Below are 22,534 nucleotides of genomic sequence, written 5' to 3'. Positions count from 1 at the left end.
CTTGATAAAGAAGAACAAAACCAGAGATATCCTGGTCCCCTGATTTCAAACCATACTACAAAGCTATAGTAATTAAAACATTATGGTGCTAGCAAAAAAACAGACACATAAATTGATGGTATAGAATAAGAGAACCAGAAATAAACCCATGCTCATTTGATCAATTAATGTAGGAAAAGGAGGCAAGAATATATAATGGGGAAAAGACAGCCTCTTCAGTAAATGGTGTTGGGAAAACTGGACAGCCACATGCAAAAGAAGGAAACGGGACCACTTTTTACACCATATACAAAAATTAATTATAAACGGATTACAGACTTCAACGAAAGACCTTAAATCATAAAAACTCCCAGAAGAAAACATAGGCAGTAACCTCTCTGACATCAGTATTAGCTATATTTTTTCAGATATGTCTCCTCAGGGAAGGGCAACAAAAGCCAAAATAAATAAATGGGACTATATTAACCTATAAAGCTTTTGTACAGTGAAGGAAACCACCAACAAAATGAAAAGGTAACCTACTGAATGGCAGAAGATACTCTGCAAACAATATATCCAATAAGGGCTGGTATCTAAAATATATAAAAATCTCATGGAACTCAATATCAAAAAACAAACAACCCAATTAAAAAATGGGCAGATGACCTGAATAGACATTTTTCCAAAGATGATATACAGATGGCCAGCAGGCAAACGAAATGGTGCTCAACATCACTAATAGGGAAATGTAAATTGAAACCACAGTGAGATACCACCTCACACCTGTCATCATGGCCATTACCAAAAAACAAAAAACAAGTGTTGGTGAGGATATAGAGAAAAGAGAACCTTCATTTATGGTTGGTGGGATTGTAAATTGGTACAGTCATCATGGAAAAGAGTATGGAGGTTCTTCAGAAAACTTAAAATAGAACTACTATATGGTAAAGCAATTCTGCTTCTGGGTATTTATCCAAAGAAAACAAAGACACTAATTCAAAAAGATATATATACCCCAATGTTCATTACAGCACTATTTATAATAGCCGAGATATGGAAACCACCTAAGTGTCCACCCATAGATGAACGGATAAACAAAATGTAGTATGTATACAATGGAATATCACTCAGCCATAAAAATATGAAAACTTGCCATTTGTGGCAACATGGAGGAACCTGGAGGGTATTATGCTAAGTGAAATAAATCAGAGAAAAAAATGTCATATGATTTCATTTATATATGGAATCTAAAAAAACAAACAAATGGACACAACAGAACACAAATAGACTCATAGATACAAAAAACAAACTGGTGGTTGTGGGCGGGGATAGGGGTGATTGGTGGAGCTTGGAAGGAAAGACAAAGTAGGTAAAGGGGAGTAAGAGGTACAAACTTTCAGCTATAAAATAAATAAGTCGCAGCAATGTAATGTACACACAGGGAGTATAGTCAACAATGTAGCAACTCTGTATGGTGACAGATGGTAACTGGTCTTTTTTTTTTTTTAATAGATCTTTATGGAGTATAATTGCTTCACAATACTGTGTTAGTTTCTGTTGTACACCAAAGTGAATCAGCCATATGCATACACATGTCCCCATATCCCCTCCCTCTTCAGCCTCCCTCCCACCCTCCCTATCCCACCCCTCTAGGTCATCGCAAAGCACCGAGCTGATCTCCCTGTGCTATGGGGCTGCTTCCCACTAGCTAACTATTTTACATTTGGTAGTGTATATATGTCGATGATACTTGAACTTCACCCCAGCTTCCCCCTCCCACTCCGTGTCCTCAAGTCCATTCTCTACGTCTACATCTTTATTCTGCCTTGCAACTAGGTTCATCAGTACCATTTTTTTTGTTGTTTAGATCCCATATATATGTGCTAGCATACTGTATTTGTTTTTCTCTTTCTAACTTACCTCACTCTGTATGACAGACTCTAGGTCCATCCACCTCACTACAAATAACTCCATTTCGTTTCTTTTTATGGCTGAGTAATATTCCATTGTATATATGTGCCACATCTTCTTTATCCATTCATCTGTCGATGGACACTTAGGTTGCTTCCATGTCCTGGCTGTTGTAAATAGTGCTGCAGTGAACATTGTGGTACATGGCTCTTTTTGAATTATGGTTTTCTCAGGGTATGTGCCCAGTAGTGGGATTGCTGGGTCGTATGGTAGTTCTATTTTTAGTTTTTTAAGGAACCTCCACACTGTTTTCCACAGTGGTTGTATCAATTTACATTCCCACCAAAGCGCAGGAGGGTTCCCTTTTCACCACACCCTTTCCAGCATTTATTTTTTCTAGATTTTTTGATAATGGCCATTCTGACTGGTGTGAGGTGATATCTCATTGTAGTTTTGAGCAACCTACAGATTCAATGCAATCCCTATCAAACTACCAATGGCATTCTTCACAGAATTAGAACAAAAAATTTTATAATTCGTATGGAAACACAAAAGACCCCGAATAGCCAAGGTAACTGGTCTTATTGCAGTGATCATTTCACTGCAATAAGTGTTGAATCAGTATGTTGTACACCTGAAACTAATATAATTTTGTGTGTTAATTACAACTCAATTTTTTAAATGTGGGCTAGAAAGTCCATTTTTATGAGTATAAATGTTACCAATATACCTAGGACACTGTCCACAGTAGACATTATTAGATAAATTGTTTGAAATTAAAGAATAAATAATTTAGACACGGTTTTGTAAAAAACAGATTTTTTTGGACTAGCAAAGAAACATCATCACAGCTGTATTTTAGGAGGATAATGCTGCCAAAAATGTGGAATAGATTCAAAGAAGACAGAATCAAAGACAACAGAAGGCAATTAAAATATAATGAGAGCCAAACCGAGGTTCTGTCAAGGGGATGGGCAAAAAAAAAAAAAAAGTGATGTAAGAGATTTCAGGGACAGAAACAAGCTGTGTTGCTAATGAGAAGTAGGGGCAAAAAGGAAATGAAAACGGAATATTTGCCAACTCTCAGTAACTGAGAACGTGCCATTAACTAAAATAGAGAATTTCCAAGGCGGAGCAGGTTTGGTGGAAAAGTTAAATATAGGACATACTGAGTCTGAGGTGCATATGGTGTAGACATTATCCAGCAAACATTTTGAAATCTGGGCTTGATATTGGGTATGACATCCAATAAAATTTGGAAAAAAAACCCACAAACAAAAAAATGTGGCTTGTGATTTGAAGTTGGAAGTCTCAAAGAGAAACTGAAGTTGTAGAGGTAGAAAAATTCTCCTATGGAGAAATTATAGGAGTATGACAAAACACAGCCACAATTAAAACTCAAGTCCGTGGAGAGGGGACAAGGTATAATACTGGAAGGCAGGAGTCAAGGGTAGGAAAAGAAGCAGGAGAGGAAGATAATGTTTCACAGAAAAGGGAGATCAGTGTTGTCCTGTGGTGTGGTAAGTCTCTGCAGGATTAGGAGTGAGGCTTTTTTATTTGGCAATAGTTAGGTCACTTTGCCCTAGAAGAGCTTCAGTGCAGACGAAATCTGGTTGGCAGTGAGTTAAAGGCAGAACAGAAGGAAAGGGGATGAAGCAGCGAAAGTAGGCTACTCTTTCATTTCAGTCAGGGTTCTTGGTAGCAAGCAATAGAAACCGACTCTGGCTCAGTGAGGCAGAAAAGTTATTTATTAAAATGATATTGAGTAGTTATCAGAACTAAAAGAAAGGCTGGGTAACCAAGTTCAGGGCCATGCACATCACAGTCAGGGTCCAACAAAGACACACTACCATCACATCTCAGCACCAGATAGTAGAGTTTGCACTATCAAGTCAGCCAGCTCTGGACAAAGGATGGTACCATTAATACCACTTTAACTACTGTCCTAGGCTCTCAGTCTCCATGAAACTGTGGAAACTGTCTTGAAAGTGACTAGCTATGAATATGTCTTTGGAATATGAATACCAGGCTAATGGAGCCTGGGTCATGTGTCCCCATGCTAGCAGTAAAGGAAGATGCAGAAGTGAGTAACTGACATTTTCAGCTGCTCTAGTGAGAAATGCTCCATCTCTAACTAAGATCATAAAGTAAGGAAGTTCTACAATATTAGTAAGTAGGTTCAAAGGCTGGGCAGTCACAAGAATACACATATCTAATATGTATCCAAGAAATCTGGTACTAGAAAGAAGAAAACTTGAAGCAGAAATTAGCAAGATATATATTTTCTTAGACCAGAAGGGCTTTAAACATTAGAAGGAGTCAATTCAGTTTAGATAAACTGAATACAGAAGTAAGTATTTAATGACAAAAGGCCCATTTAGGAGGCAGGAAATACATGCTACTCAGAGCAGAAGTAAGGGAGTTGGCTTTGAAATAAGAAAGGAAAGCTGGAGAAAAGTAATTCACTTCTGGAGAGAGCTTTCTAAAAGCTAAATATGGTGATTGTGATTTACCTATAAGTTTTACCTGTAATCATCAAACAACAGTTAATTACTACATATTAAATATTACCCTGATAGTCATGTTAATAGCACAGGTTATAAAGCATGTTATTATTTTCAGAAATTATTCTAATTAACTCATTTAGTTCTGATAACAACCAGGTGGGCATTGTTACTACATTTTACAGAAGAGGAAACTAAGTCTCCAATGAAGTCAGGATTCAAACTACGTTTTATCCGATTCCCAGACTTTTTTAAGGATAAAAATAATAAGTAAAGTAATACACATTGAAAAGGGGTAATACTTTGAGACCATGAAAGAAAGTACTTTTTACTCTCTGTAAATCATATTGGCTTACAGCGCCCCATCCTTTAACTCCTTGATACTCATGTCTGTAAGGAGCATATGTGACTCCAGTTTCAGAGAGGTCATTACTTAGCTCTGAGTTTCTATTTAGAATCTCTTTTTCAAGTCCTTAAAAGACATAGTCTCAAAAGTAAGGCTTCAAAAAATTCCCTTTACATATCAAGGGCAAGGCTTACATGTCTGCAATAGCAGTTTTGCTATAAGACACAGTATACCAAGGATAGAGGAAATGATATATAAGAGATAAGTTCTTGCCATATGAGAAGAGGAAAAGCCGCTCTGGTGTTCGAAGGAGCTTGCAGAGATTTGGAAGAGATCAGGGTAGGGATTAGGTGATGCTAGAGTCTCTGAAGTTACTAAAACTCTCAAAAGAAACCTGATAATTGGAGAGAGTAAAACCCAACAAAATGCATCTAGTACTGTACATGACTAGACAAGTTTCCCTGAGATTGTTCCTCCTGTTTACCCTAACAGATCTTTGAGAAGGAAACAGATGCCCTCCATAAACCAATAGGCCTGAAGAAGACTAGGCTTAGGATAAGGAAACCATGGAATGGAATGCAGGCACCTTAGAAAAGCAAAGCTATGGCAAAATTCACAGATTTCAACAGTGGGTGCTAAGGAACTGTCCACACGACTAGACAGGCACTGCAGTGCCCAGCAGATATCTGCATGGGCTACTCAGTGACCTGCCCGCAGGACAGAAGAGGACCACACTTGGGCCAGATTCTTCTGCTGCTACCAGGGGACTCCCAGACAATATCCTAGGATAAATAAAGGGAAGTAGAGGAAAGGAGATTCATCGAGTGAGTGAATAATAATAGAAAATGTGAGATGATAGGAGCAAAAATTAAGATAATTTATGTCACACATCGTTAGCTTTCAGTTGGTAAAGTTAATAGTTGACACTGAACAGGACTGTGATTGATATGAGAGGCCAAGGAGAATAGAGATTTAAAGTAGTTACTAGGTGAATTAGTTGGTCACTTAACCCTGAATGGGGAAAAAGAAACTGCTTCCAAAAGGCACCTGAATCCTAGAAGAAAGTTCATCACTTTTTTTTCATTCATTTTAAATGAATTCAAGCTTTGTAGTTAATTTGAACATATAACAGATGTTAAATAGTTAAAGTTTTCTAAATGATATCTTCTTGTTCTCAAAACAAACCATCTACAACATAAAATTTTTGCATTTATCACTTCAAATTTTTATATCTCCAGGTGTTTTGTATCTAGAATATAACTGCACATAAAGTCTAGATTATTCAGTTATCCTGGACCTGATATTTCTAAATATTTAAAATACTTCTAATAATATTAAAAATTTAAGATAAAAAGAAGTAAAATCACTCACTTAAATTCAAATGTTAATAAATTACTAATCAAAACTTTAAAATTCAAATAACAAATGCTCAGTTTATGTTTCACATCATTTTAAAAAATCCATATGTCTGTAAATCATAAGCTTGTATATATGTGTATATAATCTTTTGGGAAGGAACAAATATAAGTTGAAATTAAAAAAAAAAACAGCACTAATCAAATTGTATTTCTCTGTGGTTCTCAGATACTTCATTTGGATTCACAGAAATATTGGTCCAAGGACACCAGGATATTCAGGCAATTTCCAGATGAATTAAAGAGACTTACTATATCAATGACAATAATTCAAACAAGGTCATATAGAACAACTTTCTCAACTATTCTTAAATTCAGGTTAGACAATGACTCCAGGCCACTGGAGACCAGATGCCACAGGGAGAGAAGTATTAACTTTATCACTAAATAAATTTTCAGCATCTCCTGTCCTAATTAAGAATGAATACATTGGCATCAAAATAAGACATCTATGTGCTCTAAACCTGATTTTAAATCCAGGGCACAATACCTCTTGGAAAACTTGGATTCTACCTATATCAAATGAAGAATAGAAAACAGTTATAAACTGTTTTTGTTGATAAAGACAAGAATGTAACGACCTATCAAACTATCAAACTAAGGCTATGACAAGTTTTAGCAGCTACATTTATCTACTATGTATCAATGTCTATTTTTTTAGTCTATTAAGTGACTCTACAGACCCCATGAATAGATCTAAAATCATCAGGTATACATTTTGGGAGGTTTTCAGATAACTTCTAGAAAATTGAAATTCTTACAGATTATATTCCTAGAAGTTCTATCTATAACTTCTTTACTCTTACTATTACTCTGGTAATTCCTAGCATTTTCTTTTGTTTTGTTTTCTCTGTCATAGTAAGAGTGACAGATCTCCCTTTCTGGAGCACATATAGATAGGTATGCTCAATCTGTCTATTACAATGTTAACGACTATAGGTATATTATGACTCTTCTGATAGGCACACAACCCAGGTAATATTTTGTTGGGTCTACATTTTCTTAGTATAATGCTTGAATCATAAACACTTTAGGCAAATGAATAATTAGATCATTCATTCAGGTGATATTGATTGAATATTTACAGAATACCTACTTAATGTTAGGTGATTTTCTAAGCTATACCAGAAATGAGACTAAGTAAGTCCCTGCTGCTACTCTAAGTACAGGGTACACTAAAAGGTTTTAAAAAAGATTGATCAGCAATTATAAAAAGCATGATAATAGCAATTTATTAAGCATTAGCTATTCCTATAAATATGTAATACTTGGAGCAGGTCAACCTTATCGTATTTGCCCCCAAGACCTCTGAACAAGATCTTCATTCAGCTTTCAGAATATTTGGCAAAATAAAATAAGCAAAGTAGTGCAAGGCTTTGGACAACTTAGTTTAGAATATAATTAGGATACAATTTTCAAGAAAACCAAAACACCGTTACTTCAACACTGAAAAATTATTATGAATAATAAACCTGTTATAGTACCGTTATAGACACTGTTTTCTAGAAACTGAGAAGAAAATAAATATTTGTAAGCATTATAATTGTACTGTTAAAGCAAGAACTTTCTCAAGCTTTACAAAGCACTTCTATAGGAGCCAAATGATGAGTTTTGGGTTTTCTTCTTTTTTCTTTTTCTTTTTTTTTTTTTTTTGCAGTCATACAGGTATTAAGGGGGAGTATACTAATATCAACCTCAGTTGTCTAAAACGGCTGTTTCAGGAGACTTTTGTGGTATGGAATTATATTTCACTGGCTGTGTTTTGATCTGAGGTTGGTCTGATCCACATAATAAGCAAATATTTTGAAGTGAGATGTCTCACTAAACGTTCTCTAAGCTCTCCTTCTGGAGTACAAAGGGCACTACATTTCCAGCCAGGAGATCTAAGGGCCATGCGATATGACGTGTTACAGGTACTAAGATTCACTGAAGCTCAGTTCTGTCTTCCTGAAGATGCGACTGTGTGAGAAACAAGCAGAACAGTCTGCATGTGCAAGCACTTTGGAAACTGTTCAGCTGGCCAATCTAATAGTTCTTTGTACCAGTTCTGAGGTTCCATGGTCTCTCTAATCCATGTAGCACTTCAGAATTGTTTGGGTTTTTTTTTTTTTTTTTGGTCTCTTTTGTGTGTGTGTGTCACTTCCCTCCAGCTTCTAGTGATGTTGTGTTGCTTCTTACTTTCAGTAGTCTAGGACTTGATAAATAACAACTGCCTCCTAAGCACAACACAGGTGTCATTTGTCTTCACAACTATGAGAAAGAAGCTTAGAGGTGTTATACAGCTAATATGTTGCAGACCTTGGTTTCAAATCCAGACAGGCTATCTGCGCCCTCCTTATACATACCATGCTGCATTACTGCCTGGTCACATACATCTCCTGAGGACAGAGATGGTGTCTTATTTATCTCTGTGCTCATGCAGTCCAGTGCTCTGTTTTGCAGTGGCACTCAATATGTTTGTTAAGTGAATAATCTGTCTGTATGTGCAATTTATGTTCTTCTTCCTGCAATCAAAGCCCATTTCCTCTGGTTTTAATATCAAAAAAGATAAATTACTTGGTTGGTTAACGTTTTTATATTAGTCCTATGTGATGTTTGTATAATATTATATTTATTTTTTGTTTTATTTTTTAACAGTTCTTTTCCTAGGATTTTATATGTAGGGTATAAGCATATGTCCTAATCCTCTTCACTTCTAAGTGTTGTTAATGGAGAGGATTATTAGAACCATAAAAATTTTCCAGACCCCTTTCCTCTCCCCAAAAAAGAAAAAAAGTTAAAGAAAGAAAAAATAAGCCCAGAATATTTTATTTATTCATAGCCCTCCATGTCTAAAACAGAGTTAAGGCAGCTTCCAAAGCAAAATACAGCACCGAGAAATAAATTAAAATTTAAAAATGATGCAATGTGAAAACAATAATAGGAAAATACGATGGGGTCAGGAATTAAATTAGCATACAAAACATACCCTCTAAAGTTCTTATGCCTGGCTTAAAGTAGGGTCACAGAGCTTTCTAGAAAAGGGAAAAGGGATCAACTGCAGTGTTCATTAGGTAAAACAAACCAGTTGCCTAAGTCATTCCTGATGTTGACACCATGGAGAAGATTCTTCTGTGGGTCCTCACAGAAAGTTACTGCTTAATGTAATAAACAACCCTCTAAAACCATCCTGACAGTAAATACTGTGATGGATTTTATGGGGCTGTTTGTTACAATGCAGTTCAATAAAGGTTGATAGCTTCTTACCAGAACATAATTCAATAAAAGGAATTTCACAGAGCACTAGTAAGATGCAGTCCAGTGCAAGCTGTATGGTGGTCTGCCCTAATCCAAGAGGAGCTTAGAATACCAGGGTAGGGGTTTGTACATCAGAGAAATCTATGAACCTCTGGACAATTGCTGTGTATGGGGAGCATGGTATTACGCTATAGGTGTGTGTTTCTCTAGGAAGCTGCTAAATAGCACTGTTAGCCTTTATCAGATTCTTGGAGAGGGTCAAGAAATGGAAGAACTGAGCATGTTCCCTCAGGCAAAATCTGTAAAAGGCTTTGAGCAACAGTGAGTTCAAGTTTATGGTTACTGAGAGGAAGAGGTTCTGTTAGCCTGTTAGCCAGTTCACTGCGGAGCAAGGGTGGGATGGATTTCCTTTTCTGCAATCTTTGTTTCATACCTAATTCCAGTAAGAGGTCCATTTGGCAGGGCAACATTCTCTTCAGAAAGAAATTAAGCATTCATTCTAACACAGAGATAAAACGGGCAATAATACAAATTATATATAATTTTTATAAAATCAACTGAAAAGATATCATAAAGGAATGTTACATTTAAAAACAATAGAGCAAAATTTAAAGACATAAACGTTTGAAAACTTTGCCCCTAATCCCTACTTGATATTATTTGCAACTTTAACTAATCCTAATTTTATTTCCAGACCTGTGTAGACTTTTTTATGTACAACTTCATATTTACTTTTAAAATTCATTCAATTTATTTAAACTATAAACAAAAAGAGTTCTCCCAAGTGATGGGTTTTATGCAAAACCAACTCTAGTTGATAGCTACAGGTGAGGAATTATGATGGGTATTCTTTATATTTATGCATTTTTATAAGGATCATTTACATTTGTTCCTTTCCTAAACTTGGGTAAAAAAAATTTTTTTAATCTCTGACTCTTTGAAACTATTGTAACTATATTAAGATAATTCTATTGGGAAATTTTGAGGATAACCATTATGGCAACCTTAAACAAATTAGGGAAAAACCTATTCTCCTGAGTAGAAACAATCTCTATAAGTAAAATTTTCCTTCCCTTGCCAACTCTAGTGCATTTTAGTTTGATTTTATAGTAACAGCCAAATTTCTTAACATCTATGTTCATAATTTACTCTTATTTAAGAGAGTTGGTTTATCAACCACCTGGGGAAGTCATTTAAATTCTCTGGGACTTTATTGTTATTTTGTTATTTTTTTAATATTCAAAATGAGAAATCTAATTTACACTACAATTTTGTAAATCCCCTCCAGATTTAAAAGTCTATGATTAATAAATAATACACAGGTAAAAATCATCTGACACACGTGTTAGATAATAAAACTAGCATGGGGCCTGTCCTATAGGAGGTGCTCAATAAATATTTGCAATAAGTGAAAACTTGAAGAACCACAAAATGAATTAATTTGGATGATCTGATTTTATCAATCGCATGACAATATTTAAACAGATAGGAAGATAATAATTTTAAAACACTCATACTTTTTAGTTTAAATTATGGAAATAAAAGTATAGTAGCTTGGCAAAATTTTTCTTTTATCAAAATCTCTCTCTTGATTCTTGGGAATGGATTATAATTATTTTCTTTCAATAAGAGAAATATGAATCACAAATCAATAATACCAAACTGAGGAATTAAAAGTATATACTAAATGAATATAATGATGATAATATAAGATAAATGTCCTAAAGTATGAAGAGCAAAATTTTTAGACTATGTTTAAAAAACAAAAAGAAAAGGAGAGAGTATCACCCAAATTAGAATATATTATTTATGGAGTAGGTTGATTTAACCCTTTAATTAAAACAGTTTTTCAAAGTGATGTGACTTTAATGATCAGAATTCTCATTAGTATTTATTTACCTCTTTCAAATTCTTAAACATCAAAAGCCTTTCAGTTATCTAAGGATATATTTGACACTAGAGGTGATTTCTTCCTGCCTATTCTTATTTTCTAACTTATTTTCAATAAATACGTGTAATTATGAAAATAAATTCTGTTCAAATATATAAATAAAAACTCAAATATATAAAAAAAAAATTTTAGGACTATTGAACAACTAACAAAATCAAATATACATTTAGCTTGACTTTTTTCTCTAATTTATTTCAATTCATTTAAGGTTTTTTTGAGAAACGACAATACAACATATTGCTGCTTACTGATCAGCTGTCTGTTAAATTATTTTCTGCCACTCGTCCTTTCTCTTTCTGTCCTTTTGAGTGAAGAAGGAAAATGGGAAGTTGAAGCAGAATAAATAACCTGCCCTCTAGTCAGGAACAGAGACATAAAGCAGCTCCATTCCAGGCTCCCTGGAGAGAGCAGTGACACACACTGGAGTCTTTTCCTGGAGGTAGCAAGGACTGCGAATGCCTCTGAAAGCCCATTATCACTTTTATATATTTATTTATGAGATTTTCCTTGACTAATTTCTGTTTCCTAGGAGACCAGAGTGATTTGGGCAAACATTCATTCAATTGCTTTAAAGTCACAAATAATAAATGTATCAAAATCTTCATTTTAGCCTCATGTCTAATTACTTAGCAGAGCTCTTTAAATACAGTCACTAGACAATAAACATATGGTTGTTCCACGAGCATTTCATTTTGCAGATGAGCAAGGCCAACAGGTAAATGTAGGTCAGATACACTTTTTTTACTCAATAATTAGTTTTCTTCAATAACCTAAATTTATTACTAGAATATGAAAAAATATTAAGTAAAATATGCTATTAAAATATGCAAAATGCATTCTGAAGCCAGAGTTAAATAAATATACTTTTTAAAAAGCTTTTAAAGTATTGATATCTATTTTTGAATATCAATATGTTTAATATGTTTTTATCCATTTGTATAGATTAGCAAAATTTGTTTTTAAACATATGTATATTTACGTATTTCTAATGTGGCGGATTATTTTGACTTTTTAAGTCACTGAACAGTGAAATCAGACAATAGAATCTAGAGTTCCTGTTTCTAAACTCAAAGCTATTAATAATATATAATACGATATTGTGAGGGTCATGGTATTTTTAATATTGCTTCTGCATTTCATATAACATTTAAAAATATCAATTTATATCATTGGACCATTATAAAACTTAGGTTAAAAAATGTAATTTGCCTTGTAAAATACATCAGAACCTAGAAATTTTTATTTTATTGAATGTAAGGAAGAATGAATATCTTGGGCTTCCCTGGTGGCGCAGTGGTTGGGAGTCTGCCAGCCAATGCAGGGGACACGGGTTCGAGCCCTGGTCTGGGAGGATCCCACATGCCGCAGAGCAACTGGGCCCGTGAGCCACAACTACTGAGCCTGCGCGTCTGGAGCCTGTGCTCCGCAACAAGAGAGGCCGCGATAGTGAGAGGCCCGCGCACCGCGATGAAGAGGGGCCCCCACTTGCCGCAGCTGGAGAAAGCCCTCGCACAGAAACGAAGACCCAACACAGCCAAAAATAAATAAATAAATTAAAAAAAAAAAAAAAAAAAAAGAATGAATATCTTTAGAGGGAAAAACATGTATCAGGTAGCAAAGGTTAACCCTGAATTTCTCAAGGAGAGCATCATAAAACCTTAAATGGATCGACATATCAAATAAATAATATTAAAATGCATTAAACTTGTCCTATCCAAAATTATTATTCTTCATGGTGACAGTTTTGATTCATAGCTTAACAAAATAATTATGTATATTAGATCATTTTATTACATCGAATTGTCAGGTGAATATCACATTCAAATTTGGCCTAGATATTCCATTCTTTTATATGAGATATATAATTTAGGTAAAAAATAGTACAGAGAAGTGTCATATTCCTGGAAATGAAAAATTGAGCTCAGGGGAATCAAATTATTTGAGCCTTGGGGTACTATGATAGTTGAGACAAAACTCTGAAAATGGAAATTCCAGGATACTATGTATGTTCGTAAATTGAGTAGGTGGAAAATAAGTTAAGCTGACAATTTGTTAAAAGTCTATTTCAGAAATATTTCTGTGACTTCTGACTACAATCAATGTTTGTTTTGCTTACTTTGTGACTCAGCCAAGTTTCAGCATTAATTTATGAAGCTAGGCTACTCAAGAGAAACCTCTCTACAATTAAGCAAGCAGATGTCTGCTGATATTATCTGCTAAGTAATTATTTACATCAAGCAATTAGTTGAACTTGTGTAAACAATAACTTAGACTTTTAGGTCTCTAGGCATAATTCTGTAGTTTAAATTTCCAGCTATATTCTCCTATCGGATGAAAGGGCAAATATTTAGGAATGAAATGTGTTTAATACAATATATGTCCTTTTTCCGAGTTTCTTTCTAGTTATAATCTTCAGAGTCCTGTTTGGGATGTGATAATAAGCTATTATACTGATTACTTTGCAAAGATGTTTCTATTCTGTCTATTATGGAAAAAAAAGTTTGTCCTAGATTTAGATAGATTTGCAACTCTGTTGCAAAGACTACAACATATGCATATTCTGTAGGCAGCTCTCCGAAATCATTTGTGAATCAGGAGGACCATGTGGTCAGCAGGTCCTCATTCCTTGCTCAGGCACAGTGTGCCTAGGCTGGGTTGTGCCTAGGAAGTTGGTTAAAGATCATATAACTTTATCATGCCCAGTGAACTCTATGGAACTGGCAGGTGCCTTAGAAAATGGTCATTCATTTCCCGGACCAGAACATGGTGGATTGCTTGCAGGTTGTATGTTCCAGGCTTGCATTGTAAAAGCAAAGAAAAGTTCAATACTATGAATTTCCCCCAACTCATCAACGAAGATCAGTTATGGGAAATAGTGTGGGTATACACTCTTTACCGGGATTATCTACTAAAAATTCATTAGGAAAAAAAGGTTTTGAGTTTTTATTTGCAAGGAGAAAACATGAATAATAAACTCTAAAATATCAATCTAAATAAACTGTTAAAAATGGTTTAAACCTAGAGCTGCCTTGAATCAGGTGCTATCGGACACAAAAAAAATTCACACCCAAAGTATGAGATATGTGAGTTATCTCCTTCTTTCTATTTGGGGGTTACCCACCCTTCTGTTCATTTCACTAACAAATATCACAGTTGTATGTTTCCAGGCAGAGGTACAAGTTCTTTCGCATGTGTTTGTCTCTGCACTTTTTTGATCTTTTGGTATATACTTTTCTTGCTCTTTTTTTTTTATTGGATTTGTTCACAATGCAGGATCCAACAAGCACCTGTAAATATCCACAACATTTAAGGATTGAGTTAGCCCTGATGTAACAAAATATCCAAATAACAGAGTATTTCACATAATAAGGGTATGTTTTCTCTGATGCAACCTTAAGCCAAGAAGTAGGCATTCAAGTCTAATACAATGTCCTAAGATGTCAGGGTACAGGTCTTTTAGGTTCTCCTAGCATTTTCAAGTTTCAAGATGGGTCCTACAGCTTCAACCTTTATGTCTACATTTCATGCAGAAAGTAGATGGACATGTCAAAGTCAAAAAGGCACAGGCCAATCGAATCTGCCTAATTTTTAAAGACGTTTCAACTTGTATTTAACCAACATTGATCCTAACAGTGAGACATGCTCAATACTACTTGCAAGAGAGGCTGAGATATGACATTTTTAATTGAGCATATTGACTTAATAAAATGGTGAATTTAGGCCAGTCATGTGTAGACAGGCAGAGTTATAAGAGGGCACATTCTAATCAGTGGGAAAGTTCTGGTTGCTGAAGCCCAGGGAATGTATAAGAGGAAAGACAAATTTAAAGCTAGTCAGGGACATATTAGTAACATCTCAAATGCTAAAACTCAGCTAAGTACTTAATTTAACAGGCAGTGGGAAATCACTGAGAGTCTGAGAAGGGGAGAAATATGATCTGAGCCATACTGTAGGAAGCTTAAATTGCATGAAGGCCTGGAATGAGAGGAAGAGAAGGTCATGATGAGAGTTAGAAGTTACAATCCTGGCAAGAAGTTTAAAGGGGAGATATTTTTGAAATAGTAAACCCATGTGTTTTTGTTCCCAGTAACTCCTAGGTCTCACGTGTCTTGTGACTCTCCCATTGATTGTTTCAATGGTATTTATTACTTTGTGGGAAATCACAGCATCGAGCCAGGAATAAAAGGAGTCACTATGCAACTTTGAGATTCAAATAGGAATTACTGAGACCCTAGCAAAACTAAAGGCTTGAAAAATTGTGTGTGTGTGTGCGTGTGTGTGCGTGTGTGCATGTGTATGCGTATGCGAGAGAGAGATTTTCTAAATTCCAAGATTTTCCCATTATATTTCACAGGAAAATTTTGGTAAACTGACACAAAGTTTTTCTACGTGCCATACAGTAGAAATGACGTAGTATATAATACTATGACATTAGAGCAGAATTTCCTCTAAGGATAAAAGGGGAAAAAAATTTACGAAGTTGGGAGACAGTGAATAAATTTGATGACAATAGCTCTGGAGCAAAGCTGATTGCTGACTTTTCTGAAAAGGGACCAAAACTAATACCATTCCTCTTCCTGAACTGCAAAACAATCCTGCCTTGCAGGGCGCTCTGTGCCAAAAAGGGTAACCCTCATAGAATAAAAATACGTTTACACAAGGGAGCGCATAAGATGGCACTCAGTGTATTTTAAACTTCAAATATCATACTTAATATTAACGGATGGATATTTAAATAGTTTGAAAGTGCAAAATACTGCTCCTTTGCTGCGCTGAGTGAGAAGCATTCAATACTGGTGCCCCTGAATCTAACACTGTAATTTTATCTGATCTAATACAATCCTTCTTTTGTTTCACAAAGACAGTAGGCTGAGTAGACGTAAATATCAGAATCAACATGGCATTTTACCAAATATGGCTTTCTGAGAAGTGGAATATACTACTTTTAACCTTGTTCTATAACTTAGTACAAATTCAAGTATAAGTGAAGAATAGGATCCTCCTGTTTCCTGAAAAGTGCTTCAATCTAACTTTTGGAGATCTGCTTTGCCTTGTTCTCTGCTAAATACAGGAAGACTTTGAAAAGGAACATGAACAATCAAAAAGATGTTTGAGTGCTTATTATGCTACCTGTAAAGAATATGCCTATGGCAGGGAGATAGGGATCTCAGATTGGGTGTCATATTTAGGCCATTAGGTTTGACATTTCATTTGCAATAAAAGTTACAAATGCTGGAAAGACAAGACCCAGCCAAGTGGGAGTAGGTTCCCTAAGTGCTGTCTGTGACATTACCATATAGATGGAGATATACATATAAATGAAGCATGTTATCACTTGTTGAATTGTATTTGATGTTCAGACAGTTTAAGATTTCTGCATATTGAACATCAAAGTACAAAAAGAAAGTATCTGTTATCATTATATGCCAAGTAACATATTTAAATCCTAAGAGAAAATAAAAATCACTATTAGAAAGATGATAACACTGATAAATACAATAATACATAATTAGACAACGAGAAATGCCTTATAAAGCTGCTGGAATCGTGAAAAGGAAAACCAAAAGTGTTTTATTACTTATTAATTTTAACTTACAGTATTACGCATTTTCTTCCTATATATTTTCTTAAAAATGACTCCTAGTACTTCAGTCCCGCAAAACAAGTCTAGCTTTGAACAAACAATAAAAGTTTTAACTGCTTAAGGATATTAACAAGGATAGATAAATATGGGATCATTCTGCCTAAAATAGTTTATTTTTCCATAAGGCAAAGTTATACAAGAATTAGAGCAAGATTGAAAATGCCTGAGGTCTGAGCTGGTGGCAGGTGAACTGTGTAACACTATCTGGCAGAGACTAAACTCTTCATGTCAGGAAGGAGTGAACACATTAGAACAGAAAGGTTCTAGACTGGAGGTTGACAAACTTTATCTGTGAAGAATCAGAGTAAATATGTTAGCCTGTGTGGGCCACAGAGCTTTCCCCAACTACTCAACCTCTGTCACTGTAGTGTGAAAGTAGGTAAAGCATAAACAAATGGGCAGGTCTGTGTCCCATTACATTTTATTTACGGATGCTAAAATTTGAATTTTATATAATTTTGTGTGTTATAAAATATTTTACTTATTTATTTCAACCATTGAAAAACAGAAAATGTATTCTTAATTGCAAGCCATACAAAAATAAGCAGCAAGCTACATTTGCCCCACTGGCTGTATTTTGCTGAACACTGTTCTAGATCAAATGTGATTCCTGATTTCCTAATAAATGACCTTCCACTATCATCCTCTACAGAGGCTCTATGAGCACCAGCATATCCCAGTCTAGGGATAGGAATAAATAAATTTAATAAGAAATTTTCTAGTACTTAGTCTCACAGGAAATAAAAGGAAACAACATGGGAAAGCTAAGTATTAAAGAAATATTTAGTCAAGACATACAGGTTGCTGAATGAAAGTAGATGGGAGCTAATGTACTAGAATAAAATTAGCAGTATAAAGAACTGGAGACCTTGACCCAGTGAAAGAATATATGAAAAAGTGGTAGAGAAATTAAATTACCAGGAACATATGAAATAATAAAGATGATGGAAATAATAATAGTCATCATCATAATCCTACTGTGAGAGGCAGTTTATACAGAGAATTTAGAGTCTTAATACTGGGCTTCAATTTTGCCCTACCACTTCTGGGGGAAAGTGATTTAAGCCATGTGTCCCAGTTTCCTAATCTATAGATTAGGGATTTTACCACCTCAAGGGGTTGTGTGAGGATTAAATGAAGTAATATATGTAAATGGAAGAGTATCTAGTATAGCAAGCAGCAGATAGCTATTTGTTAGTATTGATGATTTTTTATCTCTGTAATATTATATCTATGTAATGATGACTTGGAGAAAAATATACCTATATAACATTTTTAAGATTAGGAAATCAGATATGTGGGGTATTTTTTACCCTTAAGTACATCTATAAATCCAGTAAAAGTAATTTAAAAAATTTAAATTGAAATTAGCAAAATTATCTTAAAAGTGTAATGACAAAAACTATATTCAGGTATTATTTCTTAGGTCAATATTCAGGTATTATATGGTGGAGCAGCATTTTGACACTAAAAATTCTAAGATTGGTCCATATTTCTTCTCAAAGACTCGACACTCTCTGAGTTAAAGACATAAATAACTTTAAACTAAAAAGTTATTTTTAAAGTATAGGGTTATTTTATTTTCTTCTAAGAACAACTTTACGAATAGAAATATTAAATAAGTAAGAAACAAAACCAATTTTTCATAATTAGAAACCTATTCGGTTACTGTAAATAGTGAATGGCATATAAAACAACCTATAAAAGGACCAGGCTTAAGGGCAAAGGCCAAGATTTCATTGTCAATCAAGTTAGCTTTTAGGTAACAAGAGCTACCAAATGAGTGTTCCAGAAGACAAATTTAACCTGAAAATGAACATTTGCAAGTAGCTGGCATACAGATTAGGTTTGCCTGGAAGAGAAAGGAGGGACGGCGGGACAAGTAACAGATCCTAGCACCCTCCCTTGTGAAAGTCCACTATAATAAAAAATTGAAACTAAAGGCAAATCAAAGTGATTAAAGAGTAAACAGAAGAGCAATACAGGTATACCATGGAGATAATGTGGCTTCAGTTCTAGGCCACAAGAAATTGGAATATCCCAATAAAGCTAGTCACACAAATTTTTTGGTTTCTCAGTGCACATAAAAGTTATGCTTACACTATACTGTAGTCTATTAAGTGTGCAATACATTATGTCTAAAAAAATAATATTCATACCTTAATTTAAAATACTTCACTGCTAAAAAATGTTAACCATCATTTGAGCCTTCGGTAAGTCATAATCTTTTTGCTGGTGGAAAGTTTGAAACGTGAGAATTACCAAAATGTGACACAAAGACACAGAGCGAGCAAATGCTGTTGTAAAAATGGTGCCAATAGACTTGCTCAACCCAGGTTTGCCACAGGACTTAACTAGATGGCGTCCTCAGCAACAGGCGACATTAGAACATCGTGTAGGAATGGACTGTAGTCACCAAAGGCAATCGATGTAAAAATGCGGTCTGCAGTCTCTAACTTTTATTACCACAGACGGTTTCACTTCAACTGAATAATTAATTTTCACTTGGAGGAAGATGGAGCTTATATGGAATGGTCAAAATCCACTCCTTAATCAAACATGATAGACTAATACTTATTTGAATTCCAAAAGGTGGAAATTTTATTTTATTTTTTAGATTGACTCAGACAAGGGGAATGTAAATAATTCTAATACCAAACATACAGGGTAACTCACAAGGCATAGCTTCTAAAAATTATTATTCTGAATCTGAAAATCTAAATAAAAGCTTAAAAAATAATTTTATTATCACAGTCCTAAAAGACCATTATTAAATAATACCACTAAGTTAATATTTTAAGTCAAATGTATTTAATATTTTGAATATTATTTATAAAGCTATAACAAATACTCCAAAAGGAATTAATCTATTAATTTCCTGCTTCTCTATTATCTTGTCCTCATCACTATACAATATTTTCAGATATCATATAGTACAGTATGAGGGGTGAGATATTGTGATTTATAAGAAATATATTTATATATATATTCATATATATATATTCAGATGACCAAAATATATTTCTCATATATATTTGGTTTTCATCCACAATTCCAGCTCCCAAAACCCTTGGAATTTCCTGAGTGATAAGAGCCATGGGAGTATCTTTTGTTATAATATTGGGCTCTTGTCTTCAGTTCCTGAAAATGCTTCAGAGTTCCAGAGCCATAAATGCGAAAGAGATGTCTTGCTATTCATAACAAGCCCTTCCCACCACAACTGGATTTATATTAACAAAGATGCATTTGCAAAGCACCTAAGGCTGGCTGGTTGCCAGGGGCACCAACTGTGAATAGAGGGTTGGAATTTTCAGTCCCAGACCCTGATTTCCAGGGAGGGTAGAGGGGCTAAGTTTGAGTCAATCACCAATGGCCAATGAGTTAATCAACCATGCCTACATAATGAAGCCTCCACAAAAGTCCAAAAGGAAGGGGTTCAAGGAGCTTCCACACTGGAGAACCAGAACACTTCCACATGTCACCATGCCAGGACCCAAGTGCCACAAGGACAGAAGTTCCTTAGGCTGGGACTTTGCCCTATGTATCTCTTCATGTGGCTGTTGATTCATATCCTTTAATATCCTTTGTAATAAATTGGTAATATAGTGAGTAAACAGGTTTTCCTGAATTCCATGAGCTCTTCTAGCAAATTAATTGAACCCAAGGAGAGGGAGGTGGGAACCTTTGATTTATAGCCAGTCAGAAGTACAGGTAACAACCTGGACTTGCCACTGGTATCCTGTGTTGGAGGGGTTTACTGGAACCCTCAATTTGTAACCAGTCTGCAGAAGCACAGGTAACAACCTCGGTTTGCAACTGGCATCTGAAGGAGAGGGTGGTCTTGTGGGAATGAACCCTTTACCTGTGGGAGCTGATTCTATCTTCTGGTGTCTGAGAATTGCTTAGTGTTGTACGGGAAACTCTCCCTCCTACACACACAATGCAGTTGAGTCTCAGAGCGTCAAAAGGAAGAAAACAATTTGTCTAATTTGCAAAAAGAACCTGATGTCTAAATTTAAAAATAATTATTTCATATACACACTAATTATTAGGAATAAAGCATAATTTTTCATTATTTCTGTGCATCCATCAAAGACCTGTTTAATAAGAATCATTTCATCTTACAAATTAATAAGAAATATTTTACTTATCCCCAGTGCACATGTAATTTCTCCTCAGATAACTTTTCTCATGAACAAGAAATTTTCTCCTTTTTCAAAACAAGAACCTGTAAAGGAAACTAGTCTTAATGGACAAGCTAAAAAATAGTAGCTGGCAAATTTATATAAAAGGGTTTTAGGAAATCAATTGTGTTGCCCTTAGTTTCAATCACTGTTCTTCCTGCCTGCCACAAATCTATATTAGACATTAGGTAACTGTCTAGTTTAACATAATTTCCTAAATTTGATTTTTTAGGTTGTACTTACCAACCCTGCTCTTAAATGTTGCCTCAGATATTTGCAATATTTTTAATGCATTTTGCTGGTGGTGTTGAAAGATAGCTTTTATTAATCAAGAACACTTCAGGACTCCAATACTCCACTCCTAAGATCCCCCCTACAATGAATACATTTATACCCTTTTCTGGATTCTCCTACCTCTTATCTTTTTCCTCTTTCTGTTCAATGTATGTTAAAATAAAAATGCAAATCTCAGACAGAGCATTTAGAAGTACCACTCAAAGTCTCTCGCTCTAACTTGCTTCTTCTACAAATTGAAGAAATAAATCCTTCTCAAACAGCTGTTCTGAGGAAAGTAAATAGCACGATGCTTAGCACAAAATAGACGATTAATAAATAGTGCTTGGGTCATTTTCCCTATGTGGTTAAATCCTCAAATCTAGCAGTTTTATCTGCATTTCTGGCTATTTCCCTAAGATCTCCACATAATGGTAGATTTGCAAGAGGCTTACAAAGACCCTTCTTTAACAGTATGCTTTAACCTACCACTACCTCTCCCATTTACTTTCTTTACCCAAACTATTGCTTTATCGTATTGCTTTACAGTAAAATAAAAGTTTGTTTTTTTTTTAAAGGAGTAGGATCACTTGGGATTTAACATGTGGATTTTAACATAAATGAAATTTTATATTTGTATCCTAGAAAGTGCTTCAAACTATCTTACAACTAATCAGAATAAATTTACAATAAAATATATTTGAATAGATTCAGAGTACAAGGCAAAAATACTTGTCACTCCACTATGACAATTTTAATTTATTTAAATTTAACTTATTTAATAAGGTAGTGAAACACTTTTTGTAACAGATCCTTGTAAGTTGGTTGAGAAAGAGGAAGAGACCTAATCAGATATCTGCTACTGAATTTCAGACATAGTGAGTTTGTCTGGGTACCACTTCCATTAATTGGCAATTTAACATAGGAAAGAATTTAATGAACACATAAGATACCAATGCTCTTGGCTTTGAAGTTTTGGAGGTCTCTTTGAAATCTGGACTCATGACTACTACAGGGATTATCAACTATTTGGGACTTGTGATTTCCAATATTCTGCTTTTCTAATCTTGTTCATTTATAATGAACTGAT

General features: G+C 34.8%; 1 protein-coding gene and 1 long non-coding RNA gene across 7 annotated transcripts in view; one reads left to right on the top strand and one right to left on the bottom strand.

The window, feature by feature from the left end:
• The window catches only part of CCSER1 (coiled-coil serine rich protein 1), a 1,319,150-nt gene that overhangs the window by 371,178 nt on the left and 925,438 nt on the right, over nt 1–22,534 (bottom strand). The gene's annotated exons all lie outside the window — the stretch shown is intronic.
• Nucleotides 13,420–22,392, top strand: LOC309660855. Its single transcript, XR_014263683.1, has 2 exons — nt 13,420–18,833; nt 19,001–22,392. It is a non-coding gene; the product is annotated as an uncharacterized lncRNA (long non-coding RNA).

Source organism: Balaenoptera physalus (genome assembly GCF_965194825.1).
Source record: "Balaenoptera physalus genome assembly, chromosome: 5".
Classification (NCBI taxonomy): domain Eukaryota; kingdom Metazoa; phylum Chordata; class Mammalia; order Artiodactyla; family Balaenopteridae; genus Balaenoptera; species Balaenoptera physalus.
This window is presented reverse-complemented; position numbering and strand designations above follow the sequence as displayed.